A 15900-nucleotide genomic window follows, 5' to 3' on the forward strand; every position below is an offset into this window, starting at 1 on the left:
GGCAATAATTTTCTTGAATGTGATGTTAATGCAATCAACCATTTATTGAAGTGATAACAGGCTAGGCTATTAACTAGTAAACAGGTAATTAAGTGTCTAACTATGTGGTCAAAGCATCATGACAGAGAAATGAGTGTTCTTGTTCGGAGTGAAGTGCCTGTAGAAAGCTAAATATGTTGTCATTTATGTTGTAGTTTTTCTGTCTTTGGCCTTCCCTACAAGGGCTTTGTCATGAAGATCTCAAAGTCCTTTCATCCATACCTGCTCAATGCTACTAGTAGGAAAGTACACCCTGCTGATTTGACTCCTGTCCTGTTTACTAGTTGTGGAGAGGGAGCTGAGTTTTCAATGGTCTGTCAACTTGTTTGGGACTTTAGCAAGTTGTTTCAATTGTTCCTTCCTTACAGTATAGCACAGCACAATCATCTTTCTGCATGTGTGCTCCCCATTCTACTTCTCCCCCTATGTTTTTGCACATATGCAATTGTGCAAAACCCCAAAGCAAACTTCCTCAGCAGTCTTTTGAGTTATTTGCTGCTCAGCTAAACACCCACACCTGATCAGCATAGTCAAACACATTTAGTGAAATTGATAAAAAGATCTGCTACAAACTTCCTATCATTTATAAAAATAACTGGGAATAATGAAGTCACTTGGTATTTATTATTCTTTATTTATCATATGGCATGTGTGTGTGGCTGAAAAATGAGAAGGCATTTTACATTATGTTACAACTCAGTTGTATATAAAATTTATCATCATAGCTTGAGAAACCTAACCAGTAGAGATTTCTGGGAAATGTAGTTTGGTAAGTGAGGAAATAATTCACTCCTATTACCCCCAAGCACATGTGATTTGCCAACAAAAGAAGATGAATATAGATTCAGCCAGATACTCTTAAGAAAGGGATTCTACCTCAACTGAATCTCCCAAGAAACTAAAATCTCATCAATTATATAGGAAAATTTCAGGGATAAGAAATGGATGACTACTTTTCTTTCTGACATGCACCTATCAAGTCCTTAAAGATGGATTTTGAAAAGCCAGACAAGCTTACTCTAAGATAATACACATTCTTCATGTGGTTTTAAAAAATTATTTATAGTCTTCCTTTCTCATTGAGACTCAAGTGCAGATTGAGACACAGTGCAGAATAAGCCAGTCAATAAAATGAGACATTTAATAAGCAATGTAGTAATACTGGGATTACAGCACTTTGAAACAACACATAGCATATTAGATGTGTGTGAAACAATGAATAACTAAATATAAAACTAAAGCAGTGAAACTAGGATTATACATACTGTACACAGTATACATAAGGTTGTGAGTGTCCTGCATAGTGCAGGGGGTTGGACTAGATGACCAAGGAGGTCCCTTCCAACTCTATGATTCTATACTATATATACTAGTATACTTAATAGTCTCAGGCTTTATAAAAGTCCCTTCCTGAACCATTTGGTAATAATGTATTCTTATTAACTTTCCAAAGATGCCTTCTTGAACAATTCATTTTATATACTTTGAGCAATGACATAAACATGGGACTCTTTCTGACCACCATTCCACAAGGCTGAGACCGCAAAAGAGAATTCTCCAGCAGTTGTTCATCTTCTCCATTTGTAGGAGATCATCCACAGTAGGTGCTCCTCATATGAGTGGAGATGTCATGGCAAAGCATAGGAGGAGAGAGTCTAAGGACATGAAAGGCTTTGTAAGTGACAGCCACTACCTTGAACTGAACCCAGTAACTGATGGACAGCCAGTGGAGTGACTGCAAAATGGGTCTGATATGTATGCTCCAGTTATCTCCCAATTGTTTGCAGATGCATCCACTTGTTTCTTCCACAGCAGTGCTGAATCTAGTGTAATCCTTTGATTTTTATTTGAGTCAATAAGAATCATATGAACCCCACTGAAGGTGGGAAGCACAATGTCCTTTAAAAACCTCCACCCTCCCAACCAACATTACCTCCATCTTGTTGGAGGGTCCATTTTGGTTTACTAGCTATTACCTCTTTAACCACGGCTCTCTGCTGCATCACCAGGAGATTTGGATAGAGAGGTGCACAGCTCAGTATCATCTGCATAGTGATGACACCTAATTCCCAAACTATGCATGATTTCTCCTAAGGGATTTAGCATCCTGTACATGATCAGTGGGAACCACTCTTTCACATTGACAAGTTTCAGCAAGGGGTGCGATCAATTATTAAGTAAATACCAAGTGGAGTGAATTTCCCCCTTCCACGGCCCCAACTATTCTTGGGACAAAATTCCCACTGTAAACAGATGAGGTAACATCTATGGACATCTGGAGGACCACAGGTTGACTACCCCTGCTATATATCAGGGCAGGGGTAGTCAAACTGCGGCCCTCCAGATGTCCATGGACTACAATTCCCAGGAGCCCCTGCCAGCATTCGCTGGCAGGGGCTCCTGGGAATTGTAGTCCATGGACATCTGGAGGGCCGCAGTTTGACTACCCCTGGATCAGGACATGGCACTATCTGCATGTGGATTTCCTAGAAACACTTGGGTGGCTATTGTCAGAAAAGAAATCTGCACTGAAATCTGCACTTATGATTTTATTGTTGATTGATTGATCATTGCTCTAAATATGCCATTTCATAATTCAGAGTTGAAAGAAAGAAAGAAAGAAAGAAAGAAAGAAAGAAAGAAAGAAAGAAAGAAAGAAAGAAAGAAAGAAAGAAAGAAAGAAAGAAAGAAAGAAAGAAAGAAAGAACATTGCTGTGGAGAAAGAATACACAGCGAGTTCCATGATTTCTTTTAAAAGACACTTTTAATATGACAATTATCATTATTTCTGATTTTTCCACTACATAAGTGACAGCAAAATTATCATGTCTGTAACTGCATATTTAGAGCCTATTTCACCATCCCTAGAGTAAACAAAGGGGGAATTACCTAATCCCTGTCTGCGGCTTCCTAGAAATTCTGTCAAGGAGTCAAGCTGTTGGATCTATTTTTCTTTATTATATTTCCCTTTTTTAAAAATAGCGCTAGCGAGAATAAACAGAGCTGCTGTTCTCAAGAGTACGGGAGATTGTACTCTGCTTTTCTCTGTCTTTGGGACATCCTCCTCCAATTGCTGCTTTGGTTTAGCCTGGCCATCCTTCAGCATAATAAACGGTCAATAAATAATGAATGAAATAAAAGCCTTTCTTCCACTTTATTAAATGATGGAGGAGTATAATAGGCTGATGCTGGTGAGAGTCGTCCATCACAACTGCACAGATTCTATAGATCCATTCAATTTACTTCCTTTCCTAATTTTCAGACTTCAGAGGACAGAACTTAGATCTTTTGATTGTACATGGGCTGTATACTTTGCAGATGTCTGGATAAAATAGCTGTAGCTGGTAGCATCAACTTCATCAACCTCATCAAGCTTCACAGGTTGCATCTTAGAATGACATTCTGCTAAGCAAGGAGGTTTGCTTCAGTGGAAGGAGCCTAGATTAGGGTCTAATTACATAACACCTTATTTTTAGGTACATCACTGGGTCCACCACAAGTCCTAACAAGTTAACATGCACTGGGAAATCCTTGCTGGAACTTTGATTCTCAGATGCATGAGGGCTAATTCAAATTAGAGGGGATATGGGACTTCAACGTAATTATTTTTGGACCTAAAATGCCCTGGGGAATCACTGTTTACTCTCCCAGTAAGGGTATGTGTAACCTACTGATACACATGTAGCCTATTAGTCTGTGTAGAACACCAGCAGACAAAAAGCCATTATAATTTACCACACCAATTACTGGACTACTCATAGACATTTAACAAAAAAACCCCCACTGAAGTGAATATAGATTACAATTTAGAACTACTAGGAAAACCAGACTGGAGATCTTGGAGTTGTAGTAGATAGCTCAGTTTGAAATCTGAACACTTGCTCAGGATTTCATACAGGATAGACAAAGTCTATCTCATCAGCATGGTCAGAGACACCTCCTGCTTTCCTTATATCCAGACAGAGTTCAGAACTTAAAAGCTTACACAATTTTTTGTGTTCTTTTAGCTGGTCCTAATCTAAAAGCTTTTGGTTAATGCAAAATGGAGATTTTGAGATCATAGTCCAATGCTCTAACAATATACCACCTGTAGCACCATCAATGCATATGCACCAACATTACAAGACAGGGAAGGAGTATGGGGAAAAGGAGTATTTCCTCAAAATATTCATAATTAATCACCCACTTCTGAATTAAACCAGAGAATTCATCCATGATTTCCTTTAACAGGATTGTCAGTGCAATTTATGTAGTCAACCACAGCTACACCTGAATAATATGAACCAGGTAAGCCCGTAGTATTTTTGAGGAATATACAAGGTGACCTACATAACGCTCCTTAGGCTTATCCCTGCAATTCAGTAAATCATGTTCCAACAACAGTTTTGGCCTTTCTCCAATACCTCGTAAATCTTTCTGAATACTACAACCAGCCTGACTTCACACTTGACATAACAGGACACAGATGAGGCAAGAAACTTCCTTTAGATTTACATCAGTTTCAATCAAGGTGGGATCAACTAGAATGTTCTTTGAGTGAACATCTTGCTGTATGATTTTGTCACTATCACTGAGCAAGGAACATGAAAATTTACCTCTCTGAGTATTTATGCAGATATCTGTGCATGCATACACACAGACACAGAAGAATATATAGTGTATTTTTTTTAATGAAAAGGCTGGCAAGGGTTGAGGATTCAAACCTGAGTTGATTCTGCACTTACTTTTTTTTCTGTTGTGGATCCTGCTGAATTCAGATTGATTTGAACTCAGGCCTTCCTCTACCCCCCCCCCCCGCCCACTGAAACAGAAAGTGTTCTGCACTCGATTGGGGAAGCTCGGGAGGGGTGAGCCAAGCGCAGCAGGAGCCTCTTTTCTTGAATAGGGGGGGGGAGGATTGGAGACACCAGAGGGGGGGGAACCAAGAGGCAAATCTCTGCTGAGAGAAGTTAGGGCTTCTGGAGTGCAGTTACTTTAAGGGAAGCCTTGCAACCGGGAACCAGGAAGACTTTGAACTGACACCCTGGCCAGTCAGGGAAGACTCCTTTGCTACAGCGTTGGAGGCACGAGGCAGAGTTAATTCGCAAACAGCAAAGAGTTGCACATTTACTGATGCTGATTTTTCAAATATCGAGGTTTATATCCACTTCTAGATATCGCAGGATAAAGGTAGGGTTACTCTGGGTCAATCATACATGTTGCACAGGGGAAATTTAAAGAACCCAAAATCAAAATGCAAACCGAATTCAGTGTAAACAGGAGGGATTCATTCAAACAGGGACTGGGTAAAAAGCCCTGCAGACTACACCCTGGAGTCTCCTTAGTCCAATGCTCTAATCACTACACTAGATGTTGATGTAGGTACAAGTGATCCCAGTCCTTTCTAGTAGGTACCTGTGACCATTGTGCACATCTGCACAATGCTCGTGATTGCAGTGGTAGCTTGGAAAAGAAAATGTTATTATTTTATTTAACAATTAAAAAAAATGAAAGTAGAACTGGGGCATAATCAACTTTCAACCATTAAATGTTTCAAAGTAACATAAATTAAATTGCAAAGATAAAACAAGATCCTATCCAAGCCTGAAATACAATTCTATAATATATATATTAAACAGAATTCTAGCATTGCAAAGCAAATCAGAAGCATCCAGGACAATCTTGATAAAGCATCTTCAGGGCGTTGTGCTTAAAGTTTATGATAACAGTCTGAAGCAGTTAATTCTAATGACTGTTTGGCAGACATCAAACCGCATGATTAATGATTTACCTGTTCAATTTCACTCTAATTTGTCAGTGAGAACATTTGGAAAATGGAGACTTCTACGTTTTTTTCCCCCTTCGGGCTTCAGCAAACAGATAACAACTGGATGTAGCACTCAAGAATGTAAAAAGCTAAGAAGAGACATGCTGGACCAGATCAGTGATCCATCTAATCCAGCATCCTGTCTCGTGCAGTAGCCAACTGGGTCCTCTGCAGAACTAACAACAGGAGATAGAGCATGAGGCCTTTCCCTGATGTTGCCTCTTGGACTGGTATTCAGAAGATTAGTTCCTCTGAACATAAAGATTTGCCTTAGTTACCATGGCTGGTAGCCACTAAGACTTTCTCCACATGAGGGGGAAAGGCTGGGCCAGCAACTGGCAGCGGGGCTAATCCCCACTTCCAGATGACATTGGTGCCAGCTCAGCCCTGGCTTAGGCCTAGCCTAAATCAGGCCACTGCAAGGGAACACAGATTCTTCCAGCATTCCCTTCCCTGCTCCGTGAGCCATCGGGGCCTATGTCAGCCCATGCCTGTCTGGCAGGTAAGAGTCCGGCCTTCCAGTGCTGGCTCCTCCCACTGCCCTGGGCTGATTACGGTGTCTTGAGAAGCCCCCAACCCCCCAGGCAAATTGGCTTCCCTGCCAACAGGCTCCTTCTCATGCCCCTAAACTGCAGTTATGATAACATATTAACATGCACACCATTCACAAAATCAACTTTCAACAACCATTGTAAAGGGTGGGTGGGAGGAAAGCTGTTCCACAGGACCTCAAGACGAGAGTCTGGGCCTGCGCATGTGGCACCTTATAAAGATGCCACAGACCCCACCTACCCCCCACTGTAACATATGTTGTTCCCATTGAGTGTGCTGACTTTGAGGGCTGCCAGGACAGGCACATCTTCTTACCAGACTCCTGTGGCATCAACAGATGGCCCCGGTAAGTCAGAGCTGCATTTTGCAATAATATCAAAGTTATTATCTAGTAAAATCCCAAGTCAATGTTACTCTGCCCAAACCTAATACCAGGAACAACACTCTATGTCAACTGGTAGCACAACAACAGAGGTGAGATAGTTCTCAAGAGGGATTGGTGAGATTATAATGTGGTCCTGCAAGTGTTTACAAAAGACTCATCCCAGGAGAAGTGTTCAGAGATACAAAACATATCAAACACATAGCGAAGTCTGATACTTGGAACAGAAGAGAGAGAGATCCTGCTGTCTTGAAGATATATAAAAGGTTACTCTGTGGTGACACTCCCTTTTTTCTTGAATACCAGATGGAGTTAGATGGAACAGAAAATATAGATGCCAATATCTTCCATTTGCTGGAAAGGTGCTTATAGGAATGGTGACCATGCAAGCTTATATGATCCTGGGAGACATGGATTATCTAGATCTATTTCAAGGTTCTCAAGATTCTCTAGAGAGCCAGTTTGGTGTCGTGGTTAGGAGTGTGGACTTCTAATCTGGCATGCCAGGTTTGATTCCCCCGCTCCTCCCGCACATGCAGCCAGCTGGGTGACCTTGGGCTTGCCACGGCACTGATAAAACTGTTCTGACCGAGCAGTGATATCAGGGCTCTCTCAGCCTCACCCACCTCACAGGGTGTCTGTTGTGGGGAGAGGAAAGGGAAGGCGACTGTAGGCCGCTTTGAGCCTCCTTCGGGTAGGGAAAAACAGCATATAAGAACCAACTCTTCTTCTTCTTCTAGATATAGGTCTCATTTTGGTATGGAAATGGGCTTCATCCCTGACTGGTAACTTCTGACAGGAGGGCTGGGAGTGCATCCCTGCATATTCTCGAGGACTTCTGGGCAGCTTTTAATACCACCAGCCATGGTGTTCTTCTGGAATGACTGGCAAAGCTGAGGGTCAAGGATTCCACACTCCAACCAGACTGATAGGATTCTTATCCTAATTGATTGCCACTTTCAGATGGCTGGGGAACTGCTCCTCAGCCCCATGACATTTATGTTATGGGGTTCCACAGAGCTGATTTTGACCCTCCATGCTACCTGCCAGAGCCAGTGTGGTGTAGTGGTTTTAAGAGTGGTGACTTCTAATCTGGTGAGCCAGTTTGATTCCCTTCTCCTCCACATGCAGCCAGCTGGGTGACCTTGGGCTCGCCACATCTCTGATAGTGCTGTTCTCACAGATTAACAATGAAAGGGCTCTCTCAGCCTCACCTACCTCACAGGATGTCTATTGTGGGGAGAGGAAGGCGGTTATAAGCCGCTTTGAGATTCCTTTTGATAGATAAAGCAGGGTATAAAAACCAGCTTCTTCATTGGGAGAAATTATCCAGAAATGTAGAATGAGGTATCAATGGAGTAGCAAACTCCTGGTGCCATCACCAAAAAGTCCGTTTGCACGCATGACCATCAGACAAACCTCCGATAACAGTAGAACACAGAGCACAGCATCTTCAGCAGGCCTGTGAACAGTCTCATATTAAAGAAGATGATCCTTGAAATAGGTTGGGCCAAAATGTTTAAAGCTCACAACTTCAATCTGGACATGAAAACCAAAGGAAAGCTGGTGATGCTGGATTGCCCTTATGAGCAGGGGGCTAGCATGGTAGGAACTTTTGAAGATAGCTGCATATAGACCCCCGGGTTGAGAGCCACTGCTGTAACCTGATCTTGTCAGATCTAGGAAGCTGAGCAGGGCTGGTACTTGGATCGGAGACCACTAGAGAAGATTCTGCAGAGGAAGGCAAACCATTCCTGCTTCTCATTTACCTTGAAAAGCCACTTGCTGGTTCTGTCATAAGTCATTGCAACTTGACGGCGCCTACTTACGTAACTGAAGGCAATGCAGGCTTGCTTGATCGACATCAGGGCCCACACTAGCCAAGGAGGATTTGTCCTTCCTATCAAAAAAGAAAGTAAAGATCTAGATCAGCAAAACTGTTCTCTTTTTCCTCATATCTGACTGTATAATTAAAACTTGGAGGAGAAAAAAAAATGAACAAAAAAGGAGGGGCCAAGAGAGACACAGATGTTTCCCTCATATGTAACTCAAACAACTTTAGAGTGTCCTAACTGTGTCTAGGCTATGAATACATTTCATGCTTCACTCACTAAGAATTAGCATTAAAAGTCACCACAGTGAACATGGGGAATGGGATGAATTTCAGTCTGCTGCACAAACCAGCCACTTATGTTGTTTGATGTCAGCTGCAGTCACATCACAGCAGACATCTTTTGCAAGACTAGCAAAAGAGGCGTCATTTTTGACATGGCTGCCTGTCCCTTTTCCCGGCTCAAGTGACAGGATTCAGAGCACTCTTCCTGTTTCTCGCTGTTAGATACAAACTCAGGTGCAGGGAGGATTTTCCCTGGCTCCTCTTTGAAGGATGTCAGATCGGCTCCGTTTCTCTTTGCAAAAAAAATGGCTCCTTTGGACTTGCTGACACTTCAGCATGTCATACAACATTGCAGTTCAGACAACAGATAGCACTTTGGGGATGTGGAATCACTAATCTAGATGAAAATTATGAATAAAAAATAAGAGTATGGATGACTACACGCCATCAGGGGATGGATACACAGTGCAACATTATAAATTCCCGGTAAATTACCTCTCAGGTACAGCTATAGTAAATGATACCCCAGATATGATACCTGATGTGCAATTTTTTAATCTCAGGATCTCTAAAATGTAGGTATCCTGATCCTTGCAGGTATGTCCCAGGATGTTCATAGAGTTACCCCCTGCCCCATCATTCTGGTTCATTTTGCCTGCCCTGCATCATTCCAATTTACTTCTACTTCACTATGAAAAAGAACAGTGATGCATTAATAGTAATCAGGATGGGAAGCTTCAGTAGATTTACACAGGAAAAAAACAGTTCTGTAAGAGTTACATGATTTTCTGAAGCTGCAGAATTCCATTTTCTTGATGGCTTTGGTGACCTTGGCATGTGCTTGAAGTACTTTGGGTTGTTAAAACTCAAACTGTGATAGGCTTGTTCTAGCACCTGAGAGGAACCAGGTTTGTTTTAAACTAAATCTTTCCCTCAATTACGAGGTGCTCTTAAAGTTCAAATGGTATAGGAACGAGCTTGCTGCCATGAGCTAAGTTTTGTGGCGTATGAATAAAATATGGAGATCACTGAGGCAGGATTTTTATTTAGACAACACAGAAGATTTATTTATTTACTGGTTAGTTTATAGTTTGAGAGAACAAATCAGCAGCACAGGTTTCCAGGTAGATAAAGGAGAAACCTGACTGAGTTATGTTTTCAATGTGTTGTTTAAATTTTCTTTAATGTTCAGGCACAATCAGGTCTTTACTGATTAGTGGCTGGATAGGATCCTCTCTTTGGTCACCTCATGAGAAGGAAGGACTCCCTGGAGAAGAGCCTAATGCTGGGAGTGATTGAGGGCAAAAGAAGAAAGGGACAACAGAGAATGAGATGGCTGGATGGGAGTCACTGAAGCAGTCGGTGCACACTTAAATGGACTCCGGGGAATGGTAGAGGACAGGAAGGCCTGGAGGATCATTGTCCATGGGGTCACGATGGATCGGACATGACTTCGCAACTAACAACAACAACAACAGGATCCTCTCACCCACATAGGAGTCTACCCATACCAGCCTGCCCTTTCCCAGCAGCCAAACTAAATTGTACAAAGTCTGTTCATTACCAGAGATGGGGCTAATAATCGGATACTCTATTCTCTCCCAGAGGTAGAGGTAAACCACTCTGCCACACTACCAAGCTACCCTTCACTCTGTCTGCCGTTTTACTGAGGCAGACCCCAAAAATATCACTGCACTCCCCCTAAGGCAGACCTGAACTCTGTCCTGCTGAACTTCCCTCCAATCTTCCAGTGCCATCCTTAATAGGGACTGGATGGTGGAACAACATTCCCATAGGATCAGCTAATTGGCTGTTTTATCCCCCTTCTGAGGCAAGATAGACTCCTGTCCATCACCATAACACATTTTCCTGAATATGTAGCACAGTTGTTCTGTGGCCAGTCTTTCAGCAAAGCCAACCAATTGTTGTTTGTTGTTCCCCGTTTTAGGTCAGCCTGGGTGGTAGGCATCACACAATTTTAAAAGGTACATCTATTTAGACACTGGCATTTTTGACCGAGTGGACTCAAACCCTGTCCATTTCACCATAAACACTGCGAGAAACCTGCAACAAAACAGAGTTTGTTCTCCTGGCCTAACTAAATTCCTAGTACAGCATTTCCTTCACATTTGTAACACCTGGTCTCCTTTATATGTGGAATATAATTATTTGGGTGTTGAAAAGCAGCGATCCTACCTAACTTGCTATCCCCTTGACAGAGAATAAAATCAAGGTCTCTGAAGTGACTAAGCCCTTAATGCTTTTTGTTCTTTATTCATTTTCCACCTCAACTGATATCTACAACAGCAATAGCCCTCCAACGGTAGGGAGTGAATGCATTTTACTTCCTGAGATGGGGGAGTTACCTTCACAATTTATTGCAAGAGGGGTTTTCTCATTGTTTAGAACAGAAACGATACTGGCTGGGTGCTCTTAATGATCCATCTTTGACCTGAAATCTTTGACCTAAAACTTGCATACTGCTGCATCCAAGGAAAGTCTTCCCAGATGGCTAGAACAGTGGCTGTACAGGTTTTCACCTTTGTTTGAATTCAATTGCTTTGATATGCCAACGCTAAAAGGATGGGGGAAAGCAATGAATCTAGGATGTAAATTGTGTGAACCCTGGAACAAAAGAGTGTGTATATGTGTTTCCCCAACTATGACTCAGTGGTGCTAGTCATGTTAGTTATTTTTTTCAGAACAAGGTCTTGTATAGAAAGGAAATGCAATGGCCAGGATTCATTTGGAGGGAGCCATCTCTGTTTCAAGCTATCTTTCCGTCCCTGTATGATGTGCTTTCCTGACTCTTTTGGATGCTCAGATATGGGCACTAGTACACAGTCAGCCAAATTCAAAATGCTACAAGAAGAAAGGATGGAACCAATTTCCTAAAGCTTTCTTTAGCAACTCTCATCCCTGAGATTTTCCTGCAGGAAAAACCTTTCAAGAAGCCTTTCATCAATAACTTCTTGAGTCTATCAATGAAAGCATGGGGTTCAGAATCCTTACTTGGTATACACAGAGATTTTTTTGGTTGTTTTCAGCCACTTCTTTCCTTTTAAAAATTGCTTTCCTTTTTTACAATCAAGGTCTCTTTAATGTCTGCATTTCACTTTTTTTCTGTGTTCTTTTCCCAGCTTCCATTCCCCGACCTTGGGCCACTATGAAAAGGAAATAGCAAAATACCAGTAGAAGAGATTGTGGGGTTCACTGAATGTCAATGATTTATCCATCAATCCATTAGTTGTACTGAAACCATTAAACATAGAAGAAATTCCACTCTGCTTTTAATTAGTGAGTGCTCATCGGGAACAGTTTCGCTGTATAATATAAAAAGCGAAGGCCTAGGTGGGCAGAGACTGGGTGGGGCCAGCCTGATATTTGGACCAATTGGAAGGTGCAAAGTGACTTCCAATTGGTCCAAAGATCGGACTGGCCCCACCGCCAGACTTTGGAGGTGACACCGCCAGTTTTCCAGCCTGGCCAGGGGCAAGTGGCCTGGAGGGGGGGAGGGTGGCCACCTTTCCGCCATAGGCCGGGAAGCCCTCACACTACCTTGCAGAGCTGGCTGGTGAGTGTGTTCCCCCTCCCTTCAGGCCTGCTGTAAAGGAACCTCTGACAGCCCCTGACTGAGGTGAGGGAGCAGTTTCTGAGAGCAACTTAGAGGAGTTTGTGGGCATGGGTGTGCTTTCCTTTTGAGGGGGGGGGGGGGGAAGCTTTCCCTTCTTCCAAACAGTTGGCTGACAGGGAGGAGACAGAAAAGCCCCTTCTCACGTAAAATACTGCTCTGGCCGGCCTCGCTACTAGAGGGAAGAGGCGGCCAAGCAACTCTATGTAGATTTGAGGCCTACCACACAGGGCTGTTGTGCAGATGAAACTGGATGCTGTTGCAGAGGTTCTTTTCCCTTCTGTTTCATCTACACAACAACCCTATGCAGTAGGCCTCAAATCTGTAGAGAGTCATGCAAAAGAAATACACATGGCTTGGCTGTTTCTTCCCTCCAGCAGTGAGGCCAGTCAGAGTGGTATTTTAAGTGAGAAGGGGCTTTTCTGTCAGCCAATAGTTTAGCAGAAGGGGAAAGCTTCCCCCCCCCCCCACAAAAGGAAAGCACAAGTACCCCCACAGGCTCCTCTGCGTTGCTCTCAGAAAACCCTCCCTTGCCTTAGTCAGGGACTGTTAGAGGTTCCTTCACATCAGGCCTGAAGTGAGGAGGGAGAACACTCATCAGCCACCTGCCAGCTCTGTCAGTGGTTTGAGGGAAGTTGTTGGACATGACAGTTAGGCCTATGCAGCCATTTCTGTCTGGGGAGTTGATCTTTATACTCTGCAGATGAGCTGTAATTCCAGGAGCTCTCCAGGCCCCACCTGGAGGTTAGCTACCTCCTGGGTTGGAAATATTCCTGGAGGTTTGGAGGTGGGATTTCAAAATCGTACAATGATCCAGAGTCCTGCCTTCAAAGTAGCTATTTGTGCCTGAAGAGTTGATCATTATAATCTAGAGATGAGCAGCGATCTAGAGACGATGGTAGAGGCTTGTAGACAGGTTGGGGTGGAGTGGTGTGGGTGTGTCCCTCCTGGGCTATGGGCTTTGGCTGCCCTTACCAGCAACTGTTTGTATTCTGGAGTGCAGACAGACAGACAGACAGACCAGCATAAGTCCTGTGAGTCTGGAAAGTGCAGGAAGATCTAAATAAAGAATATTTTCAGGCTTAAACTGTAAATAGTGAACAAGTAAAATGGCTGGAAAGACATGGGAACTGAAGTGACATTTTACTACACCCATGCCCTCATTTGTCACCATACCACAACCTCCAACACAACACACACATTCAACCCCATGTCCTTACAGACTGGACCTCCCCTTTCTCTTCCCACCACCAAGATCTAGCACCCATTATATTCCTGGATACACCAGGCTTTGCCCCTAGTCCTTAGTAATAAGTCTACAAGGGGATTTCCAAGGAACACTCTCAATGAAATGAATCACAGGTGTGCAAAAACTCAGTAGCTTCCATTCATTTCAAAGGGGCTGGTGCAGGAAGTATTAGGCCTCTTAGGAAAATGCCTCTTAGGAAAATGCCTCCCTGCCAGTCTGCCGTGTCCTACTTCATGCACACACTATTTATGTTCTTCTTCATTTAAAATAATTTATCACTAGAATCCTTAATATATCTTTGTATCTTGGAAAGATTTATTTCAAACAGAAATAACATTATATCCTTAACATGCAAATTGCAGATTTCTCTTTCAGGGACACCATGCAACATTTTTCTTAATGAAAATATACATATTAAAAGAGAATGAAATATTAGCCACCCAGCCGAACATTTTTATTTTTAATGTTCTTTCCATGTACAGATTCAGTTGGATACTCAAAGCCATTTTTGTCACCAAATGTATGCTTTCTGCAGTTTTGGTGATTTAATTTGGAGGAACAGCATGGAATTGTATTCAGGAATACAGTGGGTGGCAGAGCTTGGGGATAAGAAAAGGAATGGGAGGGGTGTCCAGTCTACAAGGGCATGGGAGTGAAGGGGTGTTGTTTGTGTGTGGGAGTGGACAGATGGGTTACAAAGTGTAGTTCAGAAAGTTAGTAGAGTGTGGGAGAGAACTGACCCTTGTGAAGTGTGGCATAATTGTTTTCTACATAGCTGATAGGAGGATCTCACAGTGGATGATGTTTCTTGTGACAATGCGGTCTGAATGTGGGAGCAGCATTCCCTGTTCAGACCCAGGGGTAGACAGAGCAGTTGGGGTCAGGGGTGAGCAGGCAGAGGGCACCATACAGATGGTTTGGTGGCAGTCCTCCCTTTCTCAGGAGCCTGTCTGTTGCCTGCACAATTTCTGTATGGCAAAAAGCAGAGGACGTTTAGTAAATGGCAATGGGGAAGAGGCTAAACTTAGGCATGTGCATTTCTTCTAGTATAAATTACAGAGTGTTTCCTAGCTATTTTATAATTAATATAAAATGAAACAATTTACATGCTTTAATTTTGTTTACTTCCTTTTATTTTTCCAGACTTACTTCTCTCTGATTTTACTAGTTTCACTTTGTAAGGCAGCCAGAATGTTCCCGATTTCTGAATTTCCAAAGACAGGGTGGAATATAAATTCCAAAATAAATAAGTAAATAAGGCCATAAGATGCATTTATTGTGGAGACAGGGAAGAAAGGCTCTGAACTTTCTTGCTTGACTGCAAGCAGTAAGCATTATGTATGACATATTCCTTGGGTTGCCTGGCAAATGGAGGGGTAGTGGGACTTAACAGGTGAAAGAGAAAAGCCCAATCCACAACACTGGTATAATACAGAAGTTATATCATCCAGCTACTTCCAGGTGATGCACTTATATCTGGACAAAAACTCTATGGTAAAACTAGGGTCAATTCCGCACATATAAAAAAATAGCATTACACCAACAAAATGGCATAGTGTTACTTTCTAGCTTCTCTTGCTTTTGTCTGCCTCCTTCTCGTGTTCCTTACACTCTGACAATCCCCTTTCTCCATATTCTATAATGGGAATTTCAGCCTTCCTGCCTTTCTCAGGGTATGGGGAGGTTGGGTTTGAGGTAGAGCCTTCAAACTCTCAGGGTTGCTCTAGGAAGCTCTTCCCTGACTCCTCTCCATAATGATTGGTCCAAGGGGCCCACTTTTAAGGGCTCCTGAAGAGAGTTCCTCTCATAAGATATAATGGAGGACTGGGGACACCCTATTTGGGAGCCCCTAGACGTGGACCCCTTGAACCAATCATTCTGAAATTTAGAGGGGAGTCAGGGAAGAGCCTCCTGGAGGCTTTACCTCAAATCCATCCCCTCAGACCGTGGGAAAGGCGGGAATGCCGAAATTCCTATTATCGTCTATGGTGTCATGGACTTTCATGGGTCCTGAAGCACAGGTGGCTGGATCGGACCCTTAGTGAGTCCTTTGATTTGGGGCGGGCGGGGGAAGAATCATTCCTGATGGGGGGCGAGAAAACTTTAAACAGGTATGCCTTGTATT

The 15900-nt window shown here is 42.9% G+C and overlaps 1 long non-coding RNA gene across 1 annotated transcript in view; it reads right to left on the reverse strand.

The window, feature by feature from the left end:
• LOC143845050 (uncharacterized) overlaps nucleotides 1-8681 on the reverse strand; it is a 73484-nt gene extending 64803 nt beyond the window's left edge. The window contains exon 1 of the long non-coding RNA XR_013234274.1: nucleotides 8609-8681. This is a non-coding gene — a long non-coding RNA (uncharacterized LOC143845050). The remainder of the gene's footprint in view (nucleotides 1-8608) is intronic.
• Between the last annotated feature and the right edge of the window lie 7219 nt (nucleotides 8682-15900).

The sequence above is a fragment of the Paroedura picta genome, chromosome 1 (assembly GCF_049243985.1).
Source record: "Paroedura picta isolate Pp20150507F chromosome 1, Ppicta_v3.0, whole genome shotgun sequence".
Taxonomy (NCBI): Eukaryota; Metazoa; Chordata; class Lepidosauria; order Squamata; family Gekkonidae; genus Paroedura; species Paroedura picta.